We start from the raw sequence: 10249 nt of genomic DNA, 5'->3' as shown, positions 1-10249 counted from the left end.
CTTGAACGTCACGCGAAACGCAACAATATCGACAACAATACATTATTCTGTTGTTTCACTTTCTTTGTTGGAAGTGGGAGATTTTCGAATAACATGGAAAGTTTTGCGATTTTTTGCTTTCATTCTCGAAAATAATCGCTTCGGATAGAAATGTGAGTAATATTTTGGCAGATTACACAATATACTGTAGAGATATTCTGATAAAAATAGAACTACCGGTTTAGAAATGTACCATTGAGTAATCACAAAATTACTCAAGTTGAGTAACAGCACAGAACTAGAATAAATATATCCATTTAAAGACAAATCTTTATATTTTAAACTTATTTAAAATATTCCACAATCGTTTGAAATATGCGTAACGTGAAACATTGCGTAACGTAAGAAACGAAATATTTAAACGTAACGTTCGACAGATTGGAATTTGTTCTATTTCCACTGGCTGCCGCCATCTTGAAATTAAAAGTTCTCAAGCAAATAAAAGTTATTTTTGTCGCTATTTAAATATTTTTTGTAGAAATTTAATTAGTGAAACATTGCGTAACGTAACAAACGAAGTATTCTTAAACGTAACGTTCCACAGATAAGAATTTGTGACATTTTTAATGGACGCCGCCATCTTCAAATAGAAAGTTTAAGTTTCCTAGAAATCGAAGGATATTTTATTTTTATATCGATACGTCTTATAGAAATTTAATTCGCGAAACATCGCGTAACGTAAAAAACGAAATATTTTTATTCGTAACGTTCGACAGATTAGAATTTGTTATAGCTTTAATAGCCGCTGCCATCTTGAAATAGTAAGTTTTGTTGAATTTTTTATTATAAAATAAAATGATAAATAAAGTTGCAATAGATATTTCTATTCTTTGCCTTTTGTTTAATATATTTTTATAAATATATTTATTAATTCTTATATAATAATAAATAAAATTGTTACATGTGCGAGAGAAAGTTCCTAAATAAAGTAAGTTATTATCTCCTGCAAGTACTTTAAAGAGTTTACTTTATATAGCATGTAAAAAGCCCTCCCCCAGTTGTTCCGACATGGCAGAATAAGCTTTAAAAAATATAAATCATTAAAACAAAAATAAATTAATAAATATGCATTGAATTAAAAATAAACAGGTATTTTTATTAAATCGGCTTGATTGTCCGCGAAACGCAACAATATCGGCAACAATACATTTGTCCATTGTTTTACTTTCTTTGTTGTAAGTCGGCGATTTTTGAATGAGAAAGAAACTTTTGCGATTTTTTCCATCATTTCTTGAGAATAATTCCTTCGGATATAAATGTGAGTAATATTTTGGCAGATTACACAATATACTGTACATATATTTTGATAAAAATAAAATTAGTTATATAAAAAAATGAGAAATATTATTCATCGAAACGGTTCCAAGAGATAGAATTGTTATAATTCCATTGCCGCTGCACTTTTAAAATTGAAAGTTTGCTACTAAATAAATAGTTATTTTTTTTTCGCTATTTTCATGTTTTGTAAAAATGTTTTTTAGCGTAACTGTAAGAAACGAAATATTCTTAACCGCAACGTTCGAACAGGATAAGATGTTATATATTTTTAATTGCCGCCGCCATTTTGATATGAAGGCTCGTTAAAAATTAAAAGTTATTTTTTTTATTTTATATCGATTATTTTTGTAGAAATTTAATTAGCGAAACATCGCGTAACGTAAGAAACGAAATATTTTTAATCGTAACGATCGCATAGTCTATTCGCATAGTCTTCAATGTCTTTAGATGAAACTGTTTGAGAATCATATACTATTATCATATCGTCTACATATCTTGCATAATATTCAATACCTGTTAACTTGGAAATTCTTTTATCTATTGTAATCATGTAAATATCAGCTAATCTTGGTCCGATGACCGATTCCACGGCAATACCATTTTTCTGTCCATAATACTCTGTGGAAATTTTAAAATAATTATTATTAAATATAAATTCTATAAGTTTTATTTCGTATTCAGCAAAGCAAAATTTTCGCCACCGTCGCTCTCTTCCTATCTGCTTAGTATATACAAATTCTATTTAATTATAGTATTTCACATTTGAATTTTTAGTAAATATAAATATAAATAAGAGAGGCTGTTGCTTGATTTTGACGATAGCTCTAGTAGTTGTTTTACACGTGATAAAGGCATTTAAACGCCCAGTGTGCCTTTGTAATTGTCACACTGAGAATTTATAAAGCAATGTACACGGTATAGTAAAGAAATGTTTGCTTGATTAAAGAAAAATTACTGCGCCAAGTAATCAATTTTATTAGACGGAAAAAAAAGATAGGTGTAAGAATGAAAGACAAAAAATAGTGACAGCAGCACCCGGTATTCCCAGGTCGTCTGCGTCCCAAGTACTGACCAGGCCCAACGCTGCTTGACTTCGGTGATCGGACGAGAACCGGTATTTTCAGCGTGGTATGGCCGCTGTCGAAGACAAGTGCCCTTCGCAGCATCACATGCATATTCGCATGCCAATTCGCGCCTCCAATGTCGCTGTTCGTCCTCCCTCCCATCGCGTTCCACGCTAAATACACTTTAAACCGGGATCCATGGAAAAAAAGTTTATAAAAAATTGACAATTTTACTAATTTAATAAGACTTATTATAACGCATCTGTCTAGATATATGTAATATTATAAATAATAAACAATCGAAAGATCACACCAGCAATTCTTTTATTGTCGCAATGCCGGCTTGCAATTTTTCGTTAATTTCATTTAAAATATATGCTCTCCTCCCCAAATCAGCCCCGGTACATCATACTTTACCTTTAACGATAGAGTCATCTAGCTAACTCCTTTAGGGGGAAAATTTTTCAATTGAAATAACGTGACTTCCGGTTTGCATCGGACACAGTTAGTACATAGTCGGGCTCTCCTGCTGCCCATATCGGGTCTCGTCTTTCATCAATCTAACTCCGTTCTTGAGATAAGAAAAAGACCGACAGTCTACAGTTTTTTCTGATTGCAGCCCAATAAGAATTTTGTTTGCTAGTCCTATTATGATTACGTAGCTTAACATTAAAGTGGAGGGTGTCCATGGAGGGTTGAAAGGGGTCGACTGTCGAAAAAGTTTGCAGACGACTGAAACCCCAAAATTTCCAAAGACGTTTTTCAGCACAATTGTGATTTTTGCCAGCTAAAACCCGTACGTCAGTCAGCGAGTTGGATTACACCGTTTAATGAACAGAACAATGGCAGCTATTTTTGTTGACGTCAGGCTTTTCGTTTGGCATTTCATTTCAATTTTCTATGCCTATTTTATTGTAGCTTAGTACAGTAAAACTAAACTTGGATAACTTATACAAAGAGCCAAACAACAATAATGAATAGATGAGGTATAGGAGTGTTCCCAGCAAAGCGGAAATTGCTTAAAGCTCCTAATTAACTAAATTACAAAGGTAGATGAAATTGGGGTTACTATACGCGAAGTTTATTCTTTTTTCGGTTGTAAGGGTCATGATAAAATCGAAATTTTTATTCATCTTTATACGAGAATATTAGGTTTTTGCCTGCATATTGACGCTAACAGTAATGTACGACTATATTCAAGGAAAGGTCCGCGGAAATCACGCGATTCGGCCAAACTTTTAATATTAAATTTCCTGGCAACGCAACAATAAAACTCTGTCATAACAAATTGTCAGAGTTTTATTGTTGCGAGCGGTGGATTGTCGTTATTGCCAACGGTTGGATTTTCAGTTGGTGCGATAAAAATTTGCTTGTTTAAGTGTTTTTTGAATTTTGCTTTGTTTTCTGCAATTCTGTCGGTAAGTATCTAAATTTAGGTATTTTGGGAAGATTGTTAAACCGAATATGACAATTAGAGTCAATGACAAATCTCTATTTGCATAAGAATTAATCGATCGTCGCGCGGTTTCTTCACAGAGACGACGGAAGGAGTCTTTCCTCTTATTTTGGGACATACTTTTCACTATTAATTGATTTTCGTTAAGCCCAAATCCAATGGAAACAAAACGGAAATTAATAAATACATACATTGGTATTTCCCAGCTATAGTTCATATACTCATCATATCCCGTATGACATTTGCACCGTTATAGGCTAAAGTTTAATTAAACGAAATAATTCGAGGTTATTCGTCAGCGCGTTTTCTCTATTTTCACAAATGTTTTGTGTTATGGCAATGGACAGAATTGTATAATTTGTAGAAGCTGATTTCTCTATGAGCCGCTCACTTGCCAAATCGATTAACTGCATAAAACAAAAAGTTTAAAATGAAATTTAATTTTTAAAGATTCGATAGATATTAAAATTGCACACTTTTAGATTCAATAAAACTTTTTACTTTTTTGATATTTATTTCCATCGATATAGAAAAACGTTTTTAATATAGAAACAGACGATAAAACGTGATAAAGTGATTAAAATCAGTACGACAGTATGATAGGTGTTCGGAAATTCACCAACAAAACTACTCTCCTGCTTTCACAGCGCTGAATTCATGAAAAATGCCGTTTTGCAGTATCGAGAGTCACGGCAGTCACGCAGCGCCAAGTGGAAAATTCACCGACTGACTACATATACGGGAATCAGAGTTGCCGATTGTCGGGGGTCGATTTCTCAGTCTTTCGAACGTCCGTAGTAAACGTGAATATCGTTCCGAAGATACTTGTTTTCTTGGGTAGCGTGCAAAATTTCAGGTTTTTCTATAAAGGGGTCGTCGAAATATGAGCAATTAAAAAGTGCAAAAGTGTCCATAAAGGCTGTATTATTTTTGTTTTTATTATTTTTTTTTTACTTATTCATTTGGCAATGCAGACGCTCCTGGAGAAAAACACTATTGGGTCTAGAGAGCTCAAATTTTAAACTTAAGCCTTTCTCCTTGTCAGTGAGGAGCCGGCGAAACTTGCGGGTCGATAGGTGAAACTTGGCTGGTGGGTCCCATCTCTTACCTTTATCGCTTCCTAGGAAAAAATTGCATCCAAACAAATGATTTTCATTCGAAATGTCGCCCAGAATAAAAAAAGCTCAAATTTGTAATCACTAAAAATAAAAATTATTCTCAGTTAAAATATGAAATTGAATGAAAATGAAATGACTCAGAAATGAAAAATACTCGATCCACTTCCGACTTGGAAAACAGTACAAGTCAAAAAAGGCAAACAAATTAAACTTTTATTATTACCAATGCTATTATTCTATAAATGATATACTCCAATTGCATTTCGCTTCTCTAGTAGGCCTCATCAGTGGATACATCAAGTTAGTAATCGCTGTTCTTGTTTTATATTTAGTAACTTTTCCCAGCATGCATCAACGTTCATCCCGGTATTTAAATTAAATACACGCGGTGATGCAAAAATGTTCAACAATTCTTCTTTCAATACAATTTTATATTTTATATGATATTTTAGTATTTTTCCTATTTATGTTACAATGAAATTCACTAGAATGCAAGAACCACGCCGATTCCGTCTTTCTTAATCTGATAGCCGCCTTTATCCTCAACTGCAGCCTTCTTCCACTTTCTCCAATGTAATAATTTGGATTTCGACAAGTACATGGCATTCTGTATACAACACCCGCAATCTTAAATTGATCTCTGGGCGTATTTGTATCTTCACTATTTATGATGCTGATCACATTTGACATCTTACTTTTTTGATTCGCAACTATGCACATAGAAAATTCTTTAAAGATCGGTTTATATTTTTCAAACATATTAGTAACATAAGGAAATTTTATATAAGAAATATTTTTTTATCACATTTTTAACATTAAATCTATAATTCAAATAAGAGTTGTACCACTTACAAAGAGTATACTTCGGGTAATCATTTAACAAGAATTTTTTAAAAATTTGTTTTATTTCTATAGCTATATTTTCTTGTAAAGTTGTTCTATTCAAAATCTTCCTTAATTCAATGATAAATACATTCTTTTTAGTCCCTATGGGACAATAAGATTCATAATTAATAGTTTTATTATTAAGTGCAAGCGCAAAGAGAAATCGCACGATATGTGAGTCGCGAATAATTGCTCTAGTAACAGGTGGCTCGTTGGTCTAGCGGTATGATTCTCGCTTTGGGTGCGAGAGGTCCCGGGTTCAATTCCCGGACGAGCCCTTAGCTTTTTGATATCTGCAATGCAGAGAATTCACAAGATTATATGGTTAGATGAGATGAATCTTATGTTAATAGAGTTAGTTCAGATGAACGAAAATGAGTGTGGACTACAACGATGAAGTTTATAACTGTGTTAGAAGTACGAACGAAATTGAAATAATGAGCATAATTCCAAGCAATTTTTTTAAATTTAAACAAACTAGTGTTGAGTAGATAAAGTTGGAAGCAAATTACATGATGTCTGTAGCATATGACATGGAAGAATGTACATAGATTTATGAACAACGAAATCTGTGTAATGAAACGAAAGTTTTTATTATATATGGAGAGAGGCTTTATGAAAATTATATTTTAATGTATTCTGCATTACTTTTACTTACGAACACATTCCACGCAGTAATTTCGTAATTCGACAGAATGCAGTAAAAAGATCAGTATTATTATTGATTCTTAATTTACCTGCCGGTTTCATTCCAATTGCTTTGCTTCCGAACAGAAGAACAGTGCATGGATTCAGATTCTTCCCAGCCAGCAGTTACACCGGAAGTCGCAATTTAATATTCGTTTCGAACGACGTTTTCTGATTCTTTAGTCAACCACGACATTTTCGGAGGGTAGATTCGATTCTTTTCAGCGCCTCGTGTAAATTCCGTCGCCGAAAAATTTATATATATATTTATTTAAAAACCGACGCAACGTTTAAAATAATCGTGGGAAAACAAGAAAATGTTAGAGAGACGAGCCAGCCAGGATTCGAACCTGGAATCTTCTGATCCGTACTCAGACGCGTTATCCGTTGCGCCACTGGCCCGCTCCGGGATTTCTAGATCGCTAATCTTATTTTTATCAAAATATTACTCACATTTCTATTTGAAGCAATTATTTTCAAGGATTAAAGCGAAAAATCGCAAAAGTTTCTTTGTAATTCGAAAATCACCCACTTACAACAAAGAAAGTGAAACAATAGAATAATGTATTGTTGCCGATATTGTTGCGTTTCCTCGTGACAAAAATATTTCATTTTTCAGAATTTATACTAAATCGGCTTGAACGTCACGCGAAACGCAACAATATCGACAACAATACATTATTCTGTTGTTTCACTTTCTTTGTTGGAAGTGGGAGATTTTCGAATAACATGGAAAGTTTTGCGATTTTTTGCTTTCATTCTCGAAAATAATCGCTTCGGATAGAAATGTGAGTAATATTTTGGCAGATTACACAATATACTGTAGAGATATTCTGATAAAAATAGAACTACCGGTTTAGAAATGTACCATTGAGTAATCACAAAATTACTCAAGTTGAGTAACAGCACAGAACTAGAATAAATATATCCATTTAAAGACAAATCTTTATATTTTAAACTTATTTAAAATATTCCACAATCGTTTGAAATATGCGTAACGTGAAACATTGCGTAACGTAAGAAACGAAATATTTAAACGTAACGTTCGACAGATTGGAATTTGTTCTATTTCCACTGGCTGCCGCCATCTTGAAATTAAAAGTTCTCAAGCAAATAAAAGTTATTTTTGTCGCTATTTAAATATTTTTTGTAGAAATTTAATTAGTGAAACATTGCGTAACGTAACAAACGAAGTATTCTTAAACGTAACGTTCCACAGATAAGAATTTGTGACATTTTTAATGGACGCCGCCATCTTCAAATAGAAAGTTTAAGTTTCCTAGAAATCGAAGGATATTTTATTTTTATATCGATACGTCTTATAGAAATTTAATTCGCGAAACATCGCGTAACGTAAAAAACGAAATATTTTTATTCGTAACGTTCGACAGATTAGAATTTGTTATAGCTTTAATAGCCGCTGCCATCTTGAAATAGTAAGTTTTGTTGAATTTTTTATTATAAAATAAAATGATAAATAAAGTTGCAATAGATATTTCTATTCTTTGCCTTTTGTTTAATATATTTTTATAAATATATTTATTAATTCTTATATAATAATAAATAAAATTGTTACATGTGCGAGAGAAAGTTCCTAAATAAAGTAAGTTATTATCTCCTGCAAGTACTTTAAAGAGTTTACTTTATATAGCATGTAAAAAGCCCTCCCCCAGTTGTTCCGACATGGCAGAATAAGCTTTAAAAAATATAAATCATTAAAACAAAAATAAATTAATAAATATGCATTGAATTAAAAATAAACAGGTATTTTTATTAAATCGGCTTGATTGTCCGCGAAACGCAACAATATCGGCAACAATACATTTGTCCATTGTTTTACTTTCTTTGTTGTAAGTCGGCGATTTTTGAATGAGAAAGAAACTTTTGCGATTTTTTCCTTCATTTCTTGAGAATAATTCCTTCGGATATAAATGTGAGTAATATTTTGGCAGATTACACAATATACCGTACATATATTTTGATAAAAATAAAATTAGTTATATAAAAATAGAAATATTATTCATCGAAACGTTCCAGAGATTAGAATTTGTTATAATTCCATTGGCCGCTGCACTTTTAAAATTGAAAGTTTGCTAGCAAATAATAGTTATTTTTTTTTCGCTATTTTCATGTTTCTTGTAAAAATTTTTTTAGCGTAACGTAAGAAACGAAATATTCTTAACCGCAACGTTCGACAGATAAGAATTTGTTATATTTTTAATTGCCGCCGCCATTTTGATATGAATAGCTCGTTAAAAATTAAAAGTTATTTTTTTTATTTTATATCGATTATTTTTGTAGAAATTTAATTAGCGAAACATCGCGTAACGTAAGAAACGAAATATTTTTAATCGTAACGATCGCATAGTCTATTCGCATAGTCTTCAATGTCTTTAGATGAAACTGTTTGAGAATCATATACTATTATCATATCGTCTACATATCTTGCATAATATTCAATACCTGTTAACTTGGAAATTCTTTTATCTATTGTAATCATGTAAATATCAGCTAATCTTGGTCCGATGACCGATTCCACGGCAATACCTTTTTTCTGTCCATAATACTCTGTGGAAATTTTAAAATAATTATTATTAAATATAAATTCTATAAGTTTTATTTCGTATTCAGCAAAGCAAAATTTTCGCCACCGTCGCTCTCTTCCTATCTGCTTAGTATATACAAATTCTATTTAATTATAGTATTTCACATTTGAATTTTTAGTAAATATAAATATAAATAAGAGAGGCTGTTGCTTGATTTTGACGATAGCTCTAGTAGTTGTTTTACACGTGATAAAGGCATTTAAACGCCCAGTGTGCCTTTGTAATTGTCACACTGAGAATTTATAAAGCAATGTACACGGTATAGTAAAGAAATGTTTGCTTGATTAAAGAAAAATTACTGCGCCAAGTAATCAATTTTATTAGACGGAAAAAAAAGATAGGTGTAAGAATGAAAGACAAAAAATAGTGACAGCAGCACCCGGTATTCCCAGGTCGTCTGCGTCCCAAGTACTGACCAGGCCCAACGCTGCTTGACTTCGGTGATCGGACGAGAACCGGTATTTTCAGCGTGGTATGGCCGCTGTCGAAGACAAGTGCCCTTCGCAGCATCACATGCATATTCGCATGCCAATTCGCGCCTCCAATGTCGCTGTTCGTCCTCCCTCCCATCGCGTTCCACGCTAAATACACTTTAAACCGGGATCCATGGAAAAAAAGTTTATAAAAAATTGACAATTTTACTAATTTAATAAGACTTATTATAACGCATCTGTCTAGATATATGTAATATTATAAATAATAAACAATCGAAAGATCACACCAGCAATTCTTTTATTGTCGCAATGCCGGCTTGCAATTTTTCGTTAATTTCATTTAAAATATATGCTCTCCTCCCCAAATCAGCCCCTGTACATCATACTTTACCTTTAACGATAGAGTCATCTAGCTAACTCCTTTAGGGGGAAAATTTTTCAATTGAAATAACGTGACTTCCGGTTTGCATCGGACACAGTTAGTACATAGTCGGGCTCTCCTGCTGCCCATATCGGGTCTCGTCTTTCATCAATCTAACTCCGTTCTTGAGATAAGAAAAAGACCGACAGTCTACAGTTTTTTCTGATTGCAGCCCAATAAGAATTTTGTTTGCTAGTCCTATTATGATTACGTAGCTTAACATTAAAGTGGAGGGTGTCCATGGAGGGTTGAAAGGGGTCG

At 32.8% G+C, this 10249-nt stretch overlaps 4 non-coding genes across 4 annotated transcripts; 1 reads left to right on the top strand and 3 right to left on the bottom strand.

Annotated features, from left to right (window-relative positions):
• Positions 1–2340: 2340 nt before the first annotated feature.
• LOC136990561 (5S ribosomal RNA) lies at positions 2341–2459 on the bottom strand. The gene has a single exon (XR_010883077.1). It is a non-coding gene; the product is annotated as a 5S ribosomal RNA (ribosomal RNA).
• A 3587-nt stretch (positions 2460–6046) lies between these two features.
• TRNAP-UGG (transfer RNA proline (anticodon UGG)) lies at positions 6047–6118 on the top strand. The gene has a single exon. It is a non-coding gene; the product is annotated as a tRNA-Pro (tRNA).
• A 738-nt stretch (positions 6119–6856) lies between these two features.
• On the bottom strand, positions 6857–6929 carry TRNAR-ACG (transfer RNA arginine (anticodon ACG)). The gene has a single exon. It is a non-coding gene; the product is annotated as a tRNA-Arg (tRNA).
• Positions 6930–9500: 2571 nt separating this feature from the next.
• Positions 9501–9619, bottom strand: LOC136990560 (5S ribosomal RNA). The gene has a single exon (XR_010883076.1). It is a non-coding gene; the product is annotated as a 5S ribosomal RNA (ribosomal RNA).
• Between the last annotated feature and the right edge of the window lie 630 nt (positions 9620–10249).

Source organism: Centruroides vittatus, unplaced genomic scaffold (assembly GCF_030686945.1).
Source record: "Centruroides vittatus isolate TY-2023 unplaced genomic scaffold, ASM3068694v2 scaffold_944, whole genome shotgun sequence".
NCBI classification, from domain to species: Eukaryota; Metazoa; Arthropoda; class Arachnida; order Scorpiones; family Buthidae; genus Centruroides; species Centruroides vittatus.
The sequence above is the reverse complement of the archived record's forward strand: the minus strand, read 5'-3'. Positions and strand labels throughout refer to the sequence as shown.